General features: G+C 42.2%; 1 long non-coding RNA gene across 1 annotated transcript in view; it reads left to right on the forward strand.

Moving 5' to 3' along the window:
• The window catches only part of LOC142423371 (uncharacterized), a 151,795-nt gene that overhangs the window by 17,286 nt on the left and 115,579 nt on the right, over nt 1-18,930 (forward strand). The gene's annotated exons all lie outside the window — the stretch shown is intronic.

Consider the following 18,930-nt stretch of genomic DNA (forward strand, 5'->3'; position numbering starts at 1 on the left):
TGACGAGGGCAATGAATGTACAAATGTGCTTTTACACAATTGATGTACGTATGGATTGTGATAAGAGTTGTATGAGCCCCTAATAAAATGATTAATAAAAAGAAATGTTCTGTTCAGTTCTTTGCTTTCATCTTTTTTCTTTTGCTTTAGCGACTGTAGGACTAAGAGCAAGTTTCGGAGTCTACTCTGGCATCCACTGGATCTTTTGTGTTTAGTAATCACAATTGCTTTCTTCATGAAAGATGTCCTCGAGGCCCTCCCACGGCTCACCGGGTCTTCTGTCATTAGTGTTGAATGCGGCATCCAATGCGTTCTTGAGATGCTCCCAAATTCAGGTGGTGTAGCCGCAGGGTCATATTTCACTCTTATGGACTTATTGTAATTTCTTTAGCTTTGACCTGAATTTACATCGGAACAATTGATGGTTTGTTCCACAGTTAGGTCCTAGCCAGGTGCTATTTCGCTTCCCACAGATGTCGTTGATTTTATTTCTTTGTATTTCACCTATCGAAATCCATGTGTACAGGCACCATTTTGTTGTTGAAAAAAGGTACTTGCTGTGAAGAAGTAGTTGGCATTGTCAAATCCTATCATGCAATATTCAGCTTTGCTTCTATACCAAGTTCATGTTTTCCGACTATGGTACCGTCTTCTTGGTTTCCAACTCTTGCATTCCAATCACCAGTAATTGTCAATGTAATTTGATTCCCTGTTTCATAGATTTCAGACTGAAGTCATTGTTAGAGTTCTTTAATTTCTTCATCTTCATCGCTAGTGTTTGTGGCTGGTGCATGAATTTGAGTAATAATTATATCGATTGGATTTCCTTAAAGGCGCATAGATATAATCCTATCACAGATGGCATTGAACTTCAAGAGTGAGTTTGCAGTGGTCTTTTTGATAAGGAATTTCATACTGTTCCACTTGATTGTGTTATTCCTGGCAAAGTTGTTGTTGTTGTTCTTAGGTGCCATATAACTAAATCACCATATGATTTTCTGATTCAAAACGGCCAATACCAGTCCATTTCAGCTCACTAATGCCTAGGATATCAATATCATTTCATTTTTGACTATCCCCAAGTTTCCTAGATTCATACCTTGCACATTTCAATTTCTGATGTTTATCAGAGTTTTGCAACTATTTCTCCTTTTTTTGAGTCATGCCTCTTGAGCAAATGAAGATCCTGAAGGCTCTCCTCCCTCAGGCTTTACCCCATGTATGCCAACAAGGTCGTCGACTCCAAATCTATAAAGCAGCTCTTCCTGAACCACAGTTTGAGTGTCTGCTGCCAGGAGAGGCCCATCCTCTGGTACTCCCTCCAGGCAGTGTTCTGCTTCTGTTCTCTAGGCCTTCAATATCTAACAGTGTTTCAAAGCTATGTATACGATTTTCAGGAGCTGCTTCCTCTGAATTGGGCAGCGGAAAAAGGGAGCACAGTAACAATGCTCAAACTCTTTGGCCAATTGTCTTCCCTAAATGGCAACAGCTTTGGACTTTATTTTAACTAGTCTAGCAAAGTATGCGCAGTGTCACTGTTTCTTGTAGCACATCGATGAATAACACAGTGTCGGTAGAACAGGACAGCCACAGAATTAGACAAGGGGCCGTAAAACTACACACAGCAATAGCTCTATAGGCACCAGGCTTACTTGAGTGGCTATCATCAGGAATGGGTACACGAGGATAACTGGGCAAGGGATACTGATGCTTTCGTCTGCATTCCACTGCTGCCCCACATCCAGTAGAGGAAAAAGAAAGGCTTGGATTAGGTGATGGACATGGGCTTCCATCCGCTCTTGGTGAAGACAGATGAGATGGTATACAGTGGAAAACCAGCACTGTGAGTTAAAAGAGCCTGCTATGGCCACCACCTTGAGCCCAGCTGAAACCCTGGTTAATTATGAAAGTGCTGCTTTCAACCTCTAATCAGGAGGAAATGGCATCAGCGTGAGAAATCAGAAGCCCTGTAGGTCAGTGTGGAATGGATTTTCAGAGTGTTTGAGAAAGTTGCAGTCTCAGAAGAGAGCTGTCTCAATCCTATGCCTTGAATTCGTCCGAAAGCTATCTTCAGTACTCTATCCACACATATATTTCCAACCATCAGTTTCTCAGATGGCATGACAGAAAGAGACAGATGCAGATCCACAAGCACACACGCAAAAGAATTAGGCAGCGTGTCCTAAAAGCGTTCTCAGGGTCAGAACATATAGAAAAAAAGGAGTTATCTTCCTGACTATTATTACAATAAAACCTACATTAGGAATCTTTTAGAATGAAGTAAGGGAGGGATACCATTTAGAAATATGTACAGTTAGTCTTACAGTGTTCTTGGACAGACATGCCATTGATGGGTATAAATGTGCTCCTTGCCCCTCCTTTCTTTTGTCTCAGTATTATTATCGTGAGAATCTCTCCTAGGACAACCTTTGGTGTGACTGTTGCAGAATTTATGAAATGGGAGACCTCGTTGACCTTGAAGAAATCCAGACTGCTGACCACTAACAAGCCGATGCATGCGAATGACTCTCAGCCTCAATGCAAGCGTTTCCCCCTGAACAAAGCTTGCTCTCCTTAATGCAGAGTAGATTCAAGTAGATTTCTTCTCATATAGTCAGGGGGATGATACTCTATGCCTCTATGTGAGCAGGAAGCAGCGAGAGAAGGAGAGACCTTCACCCTGGATTCTATAAGGAATTACATGTATGAAATCTCTCAGGGAAAATGAGACAAGGCAAATAGCGAAGGAGAGGATACAGACAGAGCATGCACAAAGTCCATGAGAACATCTTGGAACTAAATTTCCCAGAACCTCTCACTACCCCAAGGGAAGTTCCAAGAATCTTGTGCAAAAAGGGAACTTAAAAAAACCCACAACACTTAATGTGCATTTTGGGGTGGGGTGGGGTGGGGGTGACATGGGACCAGAGACAAGAAATACTGAGGCTAGCTATGCTGACTGGTTTAGTTTATTCCTCCTAGGGGTTTCTACAGGAGCCTTGGTGGCATAGTGTTTAGGCATTGGGCTGCTAATTGCAAGGTCAGCAGTTCAAAACCACTAGCCACTCTATGGGATTTCTACTCCCGTAAAGAGTTACAGTCTCACAAACTCACAGGGGCAGTTCTATCCTGCCCTATAAGGTCCCTATGAGTCAGCATTGATCGAGGGTAGTGGATTTTTGTGGAGTTTCTAAATAAAATTCTCTTGCAATGCCCCATGTTTTCCAAAAGTAAATATTTCTTTTGATAAGACAAGAACTTCATTACATTAACAATATCTTTGAAGAAAGAGTCTCTTTCCCATATCACTTTCATAGGTATAGAGGTAAAAACCAAACCCACTGCCATCGAGTTGATTCAGATTGACAGCAACCCAACAGGACAGAATAGAATGGCTCCTTAGGATTTTTGAGGTTGTAAATTTTGAGGTTATAAAAGCAGATAACCTCCGTTTTCTTCCATGGGGTGGTTGGTGAGTTTGAACCACCAAACTTGTGGTTAGCAGCCCAGTGCATGCCCCACAATGCCATCAGAATCTTTGGTACAGGGGTTAGTACTTCACCTTCCCCCTCCTCTTCGCGACCTTAAATTTTGGGAGGGCAAAATGTAATCCATAACATCAATCCTGAGTTTCAGAACCCAATGTTTGAACCTTTCATGAATACTTTCTGGAGGGGCCGGGCTGCCCTTGAACTTCTCTTCTTTGGTGTGAGGATCAGATACTCTGCTTTGTCTCCATGTATGTGGTTGTTTATGTGCTCATCCTAGAAGGGGGAGGCCTAAATGAGCAGACAATGAACCCTCCCCAAACTATATGAGCATGGTCTAAGAATGAACCAGTGGGTCATTTCCTAATACATAATACTAATTATGGATCGTTGCTGAGAATATAATATACAAGCCTGGAACTGTGGGATAATTGGTTAGCTCACCACAAGTAGGGTCTGCATGAGAAAGCAGAGCCAAGAAATGGAGAGGGGGGGGTCATAGAGTTCTGAAGGCATTATTTAAGTCTCTATATGCAATTATGCTTGGAGACATATTTGCCTAATGAACCGATAGCTTTATTTTTCTCCTATGTTATTGTCAATCGAAGTTCTATCGCTGAAAAAGCAAACAATTCTGGTGAAATAAAACCAAACAATTAGGTGGGGGGAAAAAAAAGGCATTTTACATGTTATCTTCTGGGACCTAGAAATTATCCATCTTCTTTGTACAAATCTGGAAACAGAGATCTGAATGCCCAGGTAACCTGCATGGACCTTGCTGATAACCAGAAAGCTAGGATTTGGAATAAGGTTGATCCTGAACCTAAAGCAGAATGTGCAAATATTTCGCAAACAAAACACAGCCGCACTCACACACTCTCTGTGAAAATATTTTGAGGTTTGGTTTCTCCAACAAGTGTAAATCTCCAGTATTCAAAGTTTCCTTGAGTAGATCTGTCTTCACGCTATTGGTTCCAGAATTTAATCTGTGAATTGAGTTGTTTACACAGTGTGTGAACTTGCGGTTTAAGGTATTTAGTAATTTTGTTTTCCTTGACATTTTGTTAATGAAGTTTTGTGAGCAAACATTGCCTGTGATTTAAATTCGACTCACTCTGTAATGGGACATGTGTATACACACACTTATTCAGAACAATCCGCAGCTCTTTGATGAATTGCATGGGTAAAGTGTAGTGTTTACTGGAAATCAGCAGGTGGCAATTAGCAGCTTGGAAACGATGGGGGTGGGGTGGGTGGAAACCCAACTGGAGCTGCCACTTTAGTATGGCAAAGTGACAACTACCAACAAAGTGACAAGCCACCTCAGAGCTGATAAAGAGCATGGCAGGGCAGGGAGGCCACCAGGCACAGGGCATCTGGTGGGGAGTCTGAGGGGACCACAGACTGCTTGCCTACCTTTTCCTTTCCTTGGAAAATTCAAGTAACAGTCTTTTGATCTCCCGATTGTCATCAAGTAGATTCCAATTCATAGTGACCCCATGTATCGTTTCTGAGACTGTAAATCTTACCCTGGCCAGACAGCCTCATCTTTCTCTTGGAGTGGGTGGTGGCTTTGAGACATGTACCTTTGGTTAGCAGCCCAAGGCTTCGCTCACAGCAGGACTAGGACTCCTTAGCCTTTGGATACACTTACTGATATGGAGTCAATTCTGACGCAGGATATGAAATGGTTGCATGATGGAAGACCATCTCAGAACAATGTTTACAAAGTACTCAGACTTCACTCTATATGAAAACAGTCTTTAGTGCAACTGGGCACTACTTCCGGGCTAAACTATTCAAAGGTTTCCTGCCAGTAAGTACAGAATTGCTATCCTACACCCCCTAGGTAGCACCTCACTGCTATTTTCCATTGCTCATCCCTCCATGTATTCGAAGAGGTGAAGCTTGAATGCCGCTCCAGTGCTAAGCCCACTGCAGAGAGCAGAAATGAGAGTGTTCTAGGCATAAGAGAAAATATGATATAGCCTCCATTCGATATGAGATATTCTTTATCATTAATCAAATATGTGAGGGATCATAAAAAAATCCGTGGAAAAGCTCTTTTATCTTTAAAGTCCACAAACTTTTTGAAGCCCTCTCATATATATAAGGATAAGCCAAATATGTTACTGCAGAATCATAGAAACTTTTGTTCAACAAAAATATCAAAATGTGAAGCTATTGCTTTACAGCAATGTTTCCCTCTCACTCTTCCTAACCAATGACTTGCTCTTGGATCTGTGGCATGTCAGAACGCAGCTGTGGCATCCTTACCAGTCACATTGTTTTCCTCCGAGATGCTCTTTGAGTTTGGGGGACAAAAAAGAAATCTGAGCGGGCAAGATCAGGGTTACAGTGAGTGCGTAAAGATTTCTTACTGAATTTCTCTTAGGACAGTCCTTGCTGCTCTTCAATGAGGGAGCACATTGTCATGATGAAAAAAAAATCCCTTGGCAAAACTTTACTGGCCTTTTCCTCATGAGTGCAGTTTTCGATTTTCTTGAAACGTCTCCATCATAAGCCTTCGTGATCTTCCTGTGTCCTTCCGGAGAGCTGAGCTGACCTCTGTGCATTGCACTGCATTTCCCAGCAGATCTCATCAGAAATCACTCTCCTGATTGGGCCTTTTCCTTTGCAGGCGCATTAATGAGACTAAGACAAATGCATCACTGAGAGAACATGTCTGGAACCCTCTTCTGGTTATGGAGACATGTTTCAGCATGTGCAATTTGGAATGAATCCATGCATGCATGAACTGGAATTGTAGTAACAGCACTTTTTGATTTACAGATATATAGGCCTGTATGGAAGTGGGCATATATACATACATAGGCACACATAACAGTGGAAACATATATGTATCTATTTAGAATATAATTTGCCATTTTGAACATTCATGAATGTACAAGGAATATCATTGCAGTGATGGACACATAACCACCACCATCATCCCCAGAGGGATGAAAAACAGAGACTATGGGGCAAGGGAGAAAGCGATTGGTGTAAGATATGAAAATAATGATAATTTATCAAGGGGTCACGAGGGTGGGTGGGGAGGGCGAGGGGAAAAAAGAGGAGCTGAGACCAAGGGCTCAATAGAAAGTAAATGTTTAGAAAGTAATGATGGCCACCTGTGTACAGATATTCTTGATACAATCGATTGATGGATTGTTATAAGAGCTGTAAGAGCCCACAATAAAATGACTTTTTAATAAAAAAAAAGTTTGAGGAGCAAGAATGTTGCTTTAGGGACCACGAGGAACCTTACCAAAGCCAGTGCATTTCCAGTCACCTCATGATCTCTTTCTCTGAAGTTTGCTTGCTATTATGTTTTCCATCTTTTTGTCCTTTAGTGGTTCATTCTGAGAAGCTTTCAGCTTGATTTTTCAAATCACAAAGTCAGTCTTCAACAAGCCCCTGCTGCTTTGTTTCTTAAGTGAGGTGACTTTGAAATTAGAGTGAATAGTTGGTTCGTTTTAAAGAAATTATTTCTTTTCTTAACTTAAAAAAAGTCTTATTGGCATATGCTGTAATTCACACACCATACAATTCAATAGTTCAATCACAATAAGAACAACTTGTACAATCAGGACCACAATCAATTTTAGAACATTTTCTTCTTTCTTGCACTCATTGTTATTAACTACCTATTTCCCCCGCCATACTCCTAACAAGGCATTACATTAATCCACCTTCTGTTTCTACATATTTACCTATCCTTTATTTCATATACAGAAAAACATATTCAAAACAAAACAAAACAAAACAAAAAACTAATGACAATAACAAAGTCAACAGAAAAATCTGTTTTTAAAGCAGGAAATACTAAAAACAAGAACAAAATTGTAATGAGTCTAAAGGGAGATCAAATGGTGAGGTGCTAAAATTTAACCTAACCAAAGCCCATATGTAGACAACTGGACATACCCTTACAGAAGGGTCACGGAGAGGAGACGAACCAGTCAGGGGGAAGTGCAGCAATGATGAAACATACAGCTTCCTCTAGTTCCTAAATGCTTCCTTCCCCTACCCACTATCATGATCCCAATTCTACCTTACAGATCTGGCTAGACCAGAGGATGTACACTGGTACAGATAGGAACTGGAAACTCAGGAATCCAGGACAGATGATCCCTTCAGGACCAGTGGTGAGAGTGGTGATACCAGGAGGATGGAGGGAAGGTGGGGTAGAAAGGGGGAACCGATTACAAGGATCTACATATAACCCTCTCCCTGGGGGATGGACAGCAAAAAAGTGGGTGAAGGGAGACGTTGGACAGGGTAAGATATGACAAAATAATAATAATTTATAAATTATCAAGTCTTCATGAGGAAGGGGATGGCTAGGAGGGAGGGGAAAAATTAGCTGATCCCAAGGGCTCAAGTAGAAAACAAATAAGGTAGGAAATAGAATCCTCTCGTCACATTTCCCTCAGTGTGAGTTTCCCACGTCCGGTGAAGCAGTAGTCTCGACAGCTCACAGGGGGAAATTCTACTGTCCAGTATATTTTCTATGAGTCAGAATTGGCTCGATGGGAGTGAGTTTGGGGTTTAGCTTTGGAATCTCACAATGGAGTTCCCGTGTGGTACTATTAGGTATTATGCTTGGTTGCTAATCTTGGTTGGAGTTTCCAGTGTACCCAGAGGTGTCTTGGAAGAAAGGTCAGGCAATTTACTTCTTGAAAACCTTATAAAGCAGAGTTCTACTCTGTTGACACACATAGGATCACCACGAGTCAGCACTGACTACATGGGAACCAAGGTGTGGGGCGGGGATCTCATAATAATGTGATTTATGATTTCCTTTATGTTTGTATTTTAAAACACTCTAGATCATTGCCTATTCTTTTACTTCTAGATAGTAAGTTTTCCTAAAACCTTCACCCCTCTTTTACCTTGTTACCCCAGGCACTCAAGAAAAAGTGACTATAGCACCAATGAAACACACATTCTTCCTCTATTTCCTGAATGCTTCTTCCCCTCCCTTCCTACGACCACGACCCATTTCTACCTTATAAATCCGGCTAGACCGGAGTACACACATTGGTACAGATAAGCACTCTTGACACATGGGATTCAGGACACATAAAACCCTCAGGAACAGTAGTGGGAGTAGCAATATCATAGGGGAGGGAGACAGTGGGGGTGGGGAAGGGAGAAAGGGGGAACCCACCACAGTTGGATATATAGCCTATCCCCCAGGGGGACGAATAACAGAAATGTGGGTGAAGGGGGACAACGCACAGTGTAAGACACAAAATAACAACAATACTATATAATTGATCAAGGATTCACAAGGATGGCGGGTTGGGGAGGAACGAGAACAAAGAGGAGCTGATACCAAGGGCTCAAGCAGAAAGAAAATATTTTGGAAATGTTGATGGCAATATATGTTACAAGTGTGCTCAATAGAATTGAATGATGGATTGTTAAAAGATTTGTAAGAGTTCCCCAATAAAATTATTAATTAAAAAAAAAGAAAAGGAAAAAAAAAAGCTTGGTTAGGGGTAGCTTCTATTGCTCATTATAGAATGATGCTCCATTTTCTTCTCTACCTGCCAAACTACTGTGTCATCTTGTGAAATATTCCTCAGTATCTCAAGAAGAACTCAGCCCTTCTCTCCCCTGCATGTATGTGTGTGCTTCTGCAGTTGCTTTTATCAAATTTATCACATTGCATTTTGATTATTTCCTTAATAAGGCTATTTCATTCTCTATTGTGAACTTCCAGGTCTATAGGCTGAGAAAACCATAATCTATATATTGGTTTTTCATCGTGAATCACCTCAGCTTTCTTCTTTTGACACATTTAAAGCCGGATTGGGTAATTCTTCACATTCCTCCAAACAAAACCAACACACGTTATTAAACAAAAGTGAACAATGTAGATTATACTAAATATTTTTTCAGGGTAGTGATGCAAATTTTACTCAACACTCAACAGGCCACACAGCACACAACTTAAAACCTTTATTTCTGCAAAGTGTCTTCTGACCTGTTTCACTTTGGCCAAGCTTTCCATTGTGGCAAGCTCCCCTCTCCTTCCATGCCGAAGGCCCCAAATCTCCAAACACACTGCCAATGAATTGATGCTGACTCATAGTGATGCTACAGGACAGGGTGGATCTGCCACTTTGAGTTTTCAAGACTAATTTTTTAATTAAAAAAGCATTTTATTGGGGCCTTGTAGAGCTCTTATCACAATCTATACATACACCCATTGTGTCAAGCACATTTGTACATTTGTTGCCATCATCATTTCCAAAACATTTTCTTTCTACTTGAGCCCTTGGTATCGGTTCCTCATTTCCCCCCTTCTCTTCTCCACCTTCCCTCCTTCCTTCCCTCCCTCCCTCATGAATCCTTGATAATTTATAAATTATTATTATTTTTTCATGTCTTACACTGACAGATGTCTCCCTTCACACATTTTTGTGAGACTAACAAAGTAAAAAGCTCTGTCTTTCTCTCTTGGAGTCACTGGTGGTTTCAAACCACTGACCTTATGTTTAGAGGCTTAAAGTATAATCAACATTCCACTAGGACTCCTTTGCTGAAAGCAGAGATGGGCATTTTCCAGTGAGTACAACAGAGCATCTAAAGGTTTCCACCTCTTCCTCCCTCTACCTTTACCCAAGAAGGATCCCTGCATAGCTGATGCTTGACTGGTGGAGCCAAAAAACTCTTGAAGTTCAGCCAAGGAAAACACAAACTAAACTCGAGACACTAAGAATGAAACATCTTGGTGGACACCAGAGAGACTAGGTGAGAGTGAATCGGGACCCCTAACACTGTGGTATTATATGAGTTCTTTGAACAACAACGCAATGGGGAGAAGATAAGACAGAATCGGCAAAAATTAATCCGAACTGGCCAAGTAGCGCTTGACCTGAGGGAGTTTAATTCAAGTTGACCTCTATCATAGTGAAAGCAAAATGGAAATAAACCTGTTTTATAAAAAAATAAAGGAGATTACTTGTGCGCACACTGGACTTTCATAGCACGTGTGTCCACTAATAAATGTGAATGGTCGTAGTAATGAACTTGAATTCTAAAGACCTGTTATTCTAGTTTGGTCTTTCTTTCTGATACCAGAGTGATTTAAGATAAATTCCTTTACCTTGCCATCACAACGTCCTAGAGGTTAATAATAAAAGTAACAAGGATATTAAAAATACATATACCAATAACAATCATCATGGGATTTTACTGAGGATCTAGGATGCAGGGCATGTACAATCTCTTGTAACACTGCATAGACAGGCTGCCAGAAAGACAAAGGTGACCCTTGTTTAAAGAAAGAGTCAATAGTTTTGACCTCTACCCTGAAGAATCTCTCACTAGCCTGGAATCAATTCCAACTCATATTGGCCCTACAGGGATAGGATAGAACTGTGCCCGGTGGGTTTCCAAGGTTGTAAAGTCTTACTGGTCTCCCTTGGAGCAGCGGGAGGTTTCGAACTGCTGGCCTTGAGGTTCTCAGCCCAACGCACAACCCTCTGCCACTAGCGCGTTGATCAATGTGGTAATTAACGGGCTTTCTGTTTCCCGGTAGCAAATCGCCTTAGTCTTTTTAGTGCTTCTGTAATAGCGATACCATGCATGGGTGTCTGTAGTGAACAGAAATTTTTGTTCTCGGTTTAGGAAGCTAGAAATCGGAATTCAAGACATCAGCTGTATCTTTCTTTCTCTTGTTTGTGTTACCTTGCTTCTGTGCCTAATCTTTTAAATCTCAAAAGGGCTTGGTTTAGGACACACCCTACACTGACTGATATAGCCTTGTTATTGTAAAAAGTGACCCCTATTTCCCAGATAAGGAGCCCTGCCGGTGTCCTGGTTACATGTTGGGCTGCCAAAGACAAGGTCATCAGCCAACTCCGCAGGAGGGAGAAAGATGAGGCTCTCTACCAGCGAAGAGGATTACTGGACATCCACACGGGCAGTTCTACCCTGCTCTGTAGGGTCACTGTGAGTCGACATAGACTTATTGGCAGTGAGTTTGGAGTTTGAAAGAGCCTACAGTCTCAGGAGCCCGCTGTGGCAGCTCTACTCTGCCCCGTGGGGTCACCATGAGTCGGAATGCACTTGATGGCAGTGAGTTTGGTTTGGATTCCCAACAGCGTTACAGGAGGTGGGCATAATGCTATCCCTAACACCTGGTTTCTGGAAAGTTTGAAGACAGTATTAGAAAATGTGGTGGTTTGCAAGTTTAAATATAAAAAGGAGGGGCAGGTGGAGACAAGAGAAGATAGGACGTGCTAAAAGAAGCAAAAGTGCTAGTCATGGAGCAGGTAGGGCAAGTGCAGGAGGCCCTTTTGTTCAGGTATTTGTGAGTAACTTACTTTCTGAAAGACTCTACCCTTCCCTCTTGCCATGCGGAGTAGCTTTATTTTCTTGGCAGGCAGGAAAACAGATCCCTTACCCTCTGGCGTTATAGTGAGGGGCCCAAACTTGGTGTCTGAGTTCTTCAGGACTTTGGCTTTCGATAGTTCCAAGCCAGGTATCTTCTTCCTTACATGACTCCCTCTGCGGTGAGTTTCCAAAGCCCAACTTTTAATCTCAACAGCTAAGCCCTGTTGCTCCGCTTTCTCTTGGCCTCTCTGTGTCAGCAGCTCTTTCCTGAGCACGGGAACAGGCAGCCCTGCTTCTTCAATGGGACAGATGGACAAGGGGACACACCAAAGAAAGAACTGTAGATTAAAGTTAGGAAACACCATCCCATGTACAGGGTGATGTAGGCTCGCTGTATACATGGCCCCTGGTGGTGCAGTGGTTAAGCACTTGGCAGCGAACCAAAGGGTCAGCAGATTAAACTGATTAGCCATTGCACGGGAGAGAGATGTAGCAGTCTGCTTCCAGCATGGTTCATATTCTTGAAAACACGGTAGAGAAGTTTAACTGTCTCCCACAGTCACTAGGAATCAAACTCAACATGATGACAATGTAATTTGGTTATTTTGGGGGGGCGCTTTTCCTTCCCACTGCCCAAAGCTAGGACACCCTTCACACTCCTAGACAGAATCATGTATGGGCGTGTAGGTAGACCTAATTTAGGGCAGGGCAGAAAGGGCTATGTAAAGAGTCATACTCCACGTGAGGGACGATTTGTGGATTTTTAAAATTCTGAATTTGGTACTTAAAATTTGAGTAGGCCACCTGGCTACCGCTCCTCTTTGCACTTAACTTTTGCTCCAGTGGCGATGGGGGGTGGGGGTGGGAGTGGAGGGTGGAGGGTAGTGGTTGTGGTGGATGGGGGTGGGCGTGGGAGAGTTTTATGTAATCTTGGCTGTACGGTACACAGGCTATGAGTCTGAGTGAAAGTTTTAAAATCTTCCCTCGTGCTTAATTCTCTTATCTGCAAAATGAGCTGACAGTGTCCCTGTGACTTGCACCCAGCAGGTTGATGGAGGAAAGAATGAACAAGGTGGGGAGTACCTAAGTCCTGTAAAAAGGGTACTTCCAGAAATGACATCCCTTTAATAGAAGTGGATGTATGAAGAATTGGGAAATGTCTCCCTCCTACTTTATCCTTCAAAGGCTCCCTGACAGCCAAGCTTGGTGGCAAAGAGGATGGGATATTTTGATTAACTCTGGATCTGCCCTCTGCTGGAACAGTAATCTTTAGTGATACTGTAAGTGCTACTTAAACATTGAACAGCAGAGGGTAGTCTCTGCTCCCAAATGACATTTCTTCCTTGTAGGTTCCAGCAAGCTCTAAGAACGCAGTCAGCGGTAGAGGATTATGATAAAATGTATCTAGAGCCCACTCCAATGGGATCTGAGAGTGCAACATAGAATTACTATTTGCTTTTGCTCCCTCTGTTTTCTTGCAATATTTATACACACATGGTTAAAATGAATTATGGAGGACAGTGGGAGCCCAGGATACACTTGTGAAATCAACATAGGAAACAAGCCTCCGGTGATCTCTCTCTCTCAATAATAAAAGGATGGGAGGAAAATGGTGACTAAATAAAGTGCATTGGAGAGATGACTATAGACTATCAAAACGACCAGACTGACTGCAATGGTTAACACATTGTTAGCTGATGCGCCGTGCACGGGCTATGAGTCTGCGTGAAAGTTTTAAAATCGTTGCTCAAATATATTTTCTTAGAGATCCATCTCTGGCATTCCCATTTAATATTAACCCCCTCTCAAAACTCCCTACCCTGATTTGAACAGTGCCTTGCCCATAATAAGAGTTATACACTCTTAATTTATTTTTTCTCCAGGATACTTGTCACCATTGGTCATGCATATATAAGGTTGGGGGTGAAGTGAAGCTACTTGGTATGGTTCTTCTATCCATGTCTGGGTTGCTCCCACCAAATGAGCGAGAGGCATCCTGCAAACAGGATGCACGACAAACTAATAGTGCCATCTGCTGGTTATATAGAGGAGCCATTTCAGAAGCAGGAAGAAAGAGCGTTCCATGGCCCTCAAGAAAGAATCAAGATCCCTGTTTGGAGTAGCCGAGGGAGCAGAGGCACCAAGACTCTGAGGAAGAGCAGAGGAGGGGTGCCAAGACCAGGAGACCGAGCAGGACCGCAGTGTCCACACAGGGAGGCAGAACGGCGTGCCTCCTGGCCCAAGAAACAAGGGACCATGTGGCTGGGAGGTTGAGGAATGTAGAGAGAGATGTATATCAGCATGGCTAAGAGCAGGTGTTTAGGGCAAAAGAGCGATTCCTGTTTGTAACCTGTTAGCTTCCGGAAGAAAGCTAAAGTTGTAAGCATTGTTCACGTGTGTCTGATTGGAGTGTTCCATAGAGTTTTCCATGGCCGCGGTCTTTTGGAAGCAGGTCACTCGACCTTCCTTCTGAGGCATTCTGGGTGGGTTTGGTTAGTAGGCCAGTACTTAATTGGTTCCACTGTCCACGAGGTAGTACCGACTGCTTGGTGTTGGTTGCCTTCAAGTTGATTCCGAGTCATGGCCATTCCATGTGTGTGGGGTACAACTGCTTCTTAGGGTTTTGGAGAATGTGACCTTTTGAAAGCATCGTCAGACCTGTCTTCTTAGAGGCTTCGGGTTGCCTTCAACCTCCTCTTCTCCCACCCCCAAATTTTAGCCAATAGTTGATTAAGCATTTGTCCTATCTGGGGAATGTTATAAAATTGTGTGCCCTTGAGTCCCTATGAGTTAGAATAGACTTGATGGCAATGGTTTTTTTTGGGTGCCAGTGAGTTGATTCTAACTCAGAGAGACCCTATATGACAGGGTAGAATTGCCCCATAAGTTTTGCCAAGCTGAAACCTTTTTTAGAAATAGTTTTATTGGCATATACGTCATGTATCAGTCAATTCAATCATTCAGTCATATTAAGAAGAAGTGTGCAACCATTCCCCCAATCAATTTCAGAACATTTTCTTCTCTGACTGGTTGTTAGCTCCCCATTTCACCCCCAAAGTTCCCCTGTCATGCCTTTTGGTATTTTATATATTTATTCTTCTCATTCCACAATTTCTGCTTATATAATTCAGTGTTGCTGATTATACTCTTTATGCTGTACAGCCACTATTGATATCCTTTTCCAAATTATTCTACCACCATTGACATAAGCTCAGTGGCCCCTATGTGACAACCCTTTCCCCTTCACCTATGGTAAACATTGCTCAAGTTTGGTGCTCCTCCCACCCCCAAAGTGGCTTTCTCAGTAAACTACTCACTTATCACATATTTCCATGGATAAATCAAGTTGAAATATTTACAGGAATAGAATTCTAGGTCTTTTCTTTCTCATAAAAGCTGGTGAATCCCCTACCCAACATGATGGCAGACGACAAAATGGGTGCATTAGCAAATGTGGTTAAGAAAGCTGATGGTGCCCAGCTATCAAAAGATATAGTGTCTGGAGTCTTAAAGGTCTGAAGATAAACAAGCGACCACCTAGCTGAGAAGCAATAAAGCCCAAATGGAAGAAGCACACCAGCCTGTGTGATCATGAAGTGTTGATGGAATCAGGTATCAGGCATCAAAGACCCAGAACAAAAATTCATATTGATGTGAATGAGGGGGAAGGTGGAGGGGAGACCCAAAGCCCATCTGTAGACAATTGTACATCCCTTCACAGAAGTGTCATAGAAGAGACCGGCCAGTCAGGGTACTGCACAGCACCAACGAAACATGACTCCAATTCTACCTTACAAATCCGGCTAGACCAGAGCATGTCCACTGGTACAGATACGAGCTCAAAATACAGGGACTCCAGGACAGATAAACCCCTCAGGACCAACAATGAGAGTAGTGATACCAGGCAGGTAAGGGGAAGGTGGGGGGAGAGATGGAACCAATCACAATGATCGATGCATAACCCCCTCCCAGGGGGATGAACAACAGAAAAGTGGGTGTTGGGAGTCCACAGTCAGTGTAAGACATGAGAGGGGGAGGGTGGGACATAGGGGAAATGAGCTGATATCAAGGGCTCAAGTAGAGAGAAAATGTTTTGAAAATGATGATGGCAACATATGTACAAACATGCTTGACACAATGGATAGATGTATAGATTGTGATAAGAGCTGAAGAGCCCCAATAAAATGATTTTTTAAAAAGCTGTTGAATTCAAAATATTGATTTTTCAATTAGCCATCCAAGCATTTAACACTAGGTTTTCCTACAGGGAATGTTAGCCAATTTCAACCTGGAATGTTAGACTAACACTGCCCATTGGAATTTCCAAAGCTGAAAGACTTTATAGAAGCAGACTGACATATATTTCTCCTGGAGCAGCTGGTGGGTTTGGATTGACAACCTTTCAGTGAGCAATTGAGCAGTTCACCAGTACGCTACCTGGGCAATTTTACTCTATCCTGTATGTCAAAAGTGATTCCACAGCAGTGAGTTGGTAACCAACAGATAAACATCATGTCTTATATACTCAGAGAATTTGAAAGACATTCGCAAGCTATGTTAGCTGGTAAGAGGCAGAGCCTGACCCTTCAAATTGCAGGCTTTTAACCTGGCTTGCAGTGCCTTCTCCCTGTGGAGAAGGTACACAGCCTTTCCATTGACTTTAGAGGTCGTCCTATGACTTACTTTGGCTACTGGGGTATTAGCAGATGAGGTGTGAGCAGAGGCCCAAAATAGGCTTGCCCATTGGTGCTTTCTCTCTGCCATCACCATGGGAACGTGTTCGGAGGAGTAGAGTAGTAAGCTGGAGAATAAGAGACATGTGGAGTAGAGATGGATCAACCCAGTCCTCCAGCAGAGACTAGTCTTGATTGGCTGACAGTCAATCAATATTCCGGCATGAGACCTTGTCCAGCTAAGATCAACAGAGTCATTTTGCTGACCCTCAGCTGGCCCCAGATATGGGTGTTACTTGCCATTTCCCACTGGCCTCCCCAAAGAAGCTATGAATTAGTGTAGGGTACAGGGAGATCCCACCACTCTGCCATCTACCATAATAAAGAGAACTCCATTGGGATCACAGGGCCTGAGACGCCCTGCAGATGGGCATGGATGGACCTGAGGACTTCGGCACTCAACTTTGACATCCTCTAAAAATCGGGCTTTCTTTTCTTGGTTTCTTAGTTTTCCTTGCTGGAAAGCTCTGATGGTGCAGAGGCTGTTTGACTGGGTTAGAAAAATCTTCATAATTGTCAACAAGTTGGTCAGAGCTACCCTGACATCTGATGGAGAGGGTTATGAATGTCCGAAGAGGAAGTTGGCTGCTGCTGTGTAGAGCCTGCCAGAAATGATGGATGGGAGGCCTTGTGGATTGGGAAGAATGGAGATATTTATGTTTCCAAAGGCACGGTATTTTCCCTGAGGGCATGGGGCTAATAGAAACAGGGTCAGTACAAATCACTTTACAGTCTTTCCTTCTTTTGTTAAGAAATAACACACTCAAGACAGGTAGACCGAGGAGTCCACATAGCTCTATGCATCTGTTTGAAAATACATTTCCTAGTTTTTTTTAAAATCTCTTTTATAGGACCCTGACCTCTCTGATGAATGCTGTGCACCCATCCCACAGAAAGTGGTTCACAGATATAAAATCTTTGCTCTATTTATAGTCGGGGTTGGTTTTTCTGAAACACATTCTTAGAACTCAAATTAGGGAATTCTAGGGGAGAGAAAGAAAGATACAGAGAACGCAACCAAGGCAATACTGATGGGGGAGTTTGGGAAACACACTGAGGGGTGTTTACAACTCTACCCCACTCCCAGAACGTTCCTTCTATAAATCATCTTTCTGGGTTAATGGAATCCTGTATTCCCTGTATCCTTATAAAATTGGCCTCCTTTAATCAAGTCTGTACATCTGAGATCTGTTCATAACGAGATGTGTGTGTAGTTTTTTTTTTTCACTTTAACTTCTAGGCCATTATACAGTATAGATCAGTTGTTGTTAAGTGCAGTTGAATTAACTTTGACTCATTATGATTCCAAGGGAACTTTCCTACAGGCTCTAACTTTTACAGAGCAGACTGTCACATCTTTCTCCTGCAGAGTTGCGGGTTCAAACCACTAATGTTTTGGTTATCACCCAACCACATAACTATTGCACAACATTTAATTTATTCATTCCTTAAAGTGGACTTTTAAATAGTTTCCTTCGTTTTCCTTTTATAAAGAGTAACTATCATTCGTATGTTTCCTTGCACACAAGTTAGAAACATTCTCTATGGATTATACTTGGAAATGAAATGACTTGGCTGTAGAGCATGAGCAACACCTTCCTCCCTCCCTGCGACACTACATCCACAGGGAGTTACCAGAAAGTGGGGAGAAGTCGAACAAGCCAATGGTAGGTTTGATAAATTGTTTAGATTTTTAAAGCAAAATGATGATCTCATATTTTATCCCCCACCTAATTCACAATAAAATGTTCAGAAGGGAAAAAAATAGCAGGTTTCAGTCTCCTCTGGCATCCACGTTGGTACTTTCCCCCCTTTCTTTCCTGTCTTAAAAAAAAACATTTTATTAGGGGCTCATACAACTCTTATCACAATCCATACACATACATACATCAATTGTATAAAGCACATCTGTATATTCTTTGCCCTAATAATTTTTTTTACATTTTATTAGAGGTTCATACAACTCTTATCACAATCCATACACATACATACATCAATTGTATAAAGCACTTTTTAATGACCTTTTATTTCTTCATGTATGTTCTTGCCGTCATTCCAAAGCTCATCCGGTTGATGCATTACTGTTAAATGCATCCACTTTGTTCTTGAGATGGTCTCTAAAGTCATACGGGATATACTTAGGATGGCATTTTGCCTTTTGTAGACTCGTTTTAATTATCTTCAACTTCAGTCTGAGCATTGATGTAAGCAATTGATGATTTGTTCCACATTTGGATCCTGGCCATGTTTTGGCTCATGATATTCAGTCTCTTCACACAGATGGAATCACTTGATTCTTGGGGAGTCAATTTGGTCTTTTGAGTAACTGTTGTCAATGAATCCTTAAGAGTACA

Source organism: Tenrec ecaudatus, chromosome 12 (genome assembly GCF_050624435.1).
Source record: "Tenrec ecaudatus isolate mTenEca1 chromosome 12, mTenEca1.hap1, whole genome shotgun sequence".
Classification (NCBI taxonomy): Eukaryota; Metazoa; Chordata; class Mammalia; order Afrosoricida; family Tenrecidae; genus Tenrec; species Tenrec ecaudatus.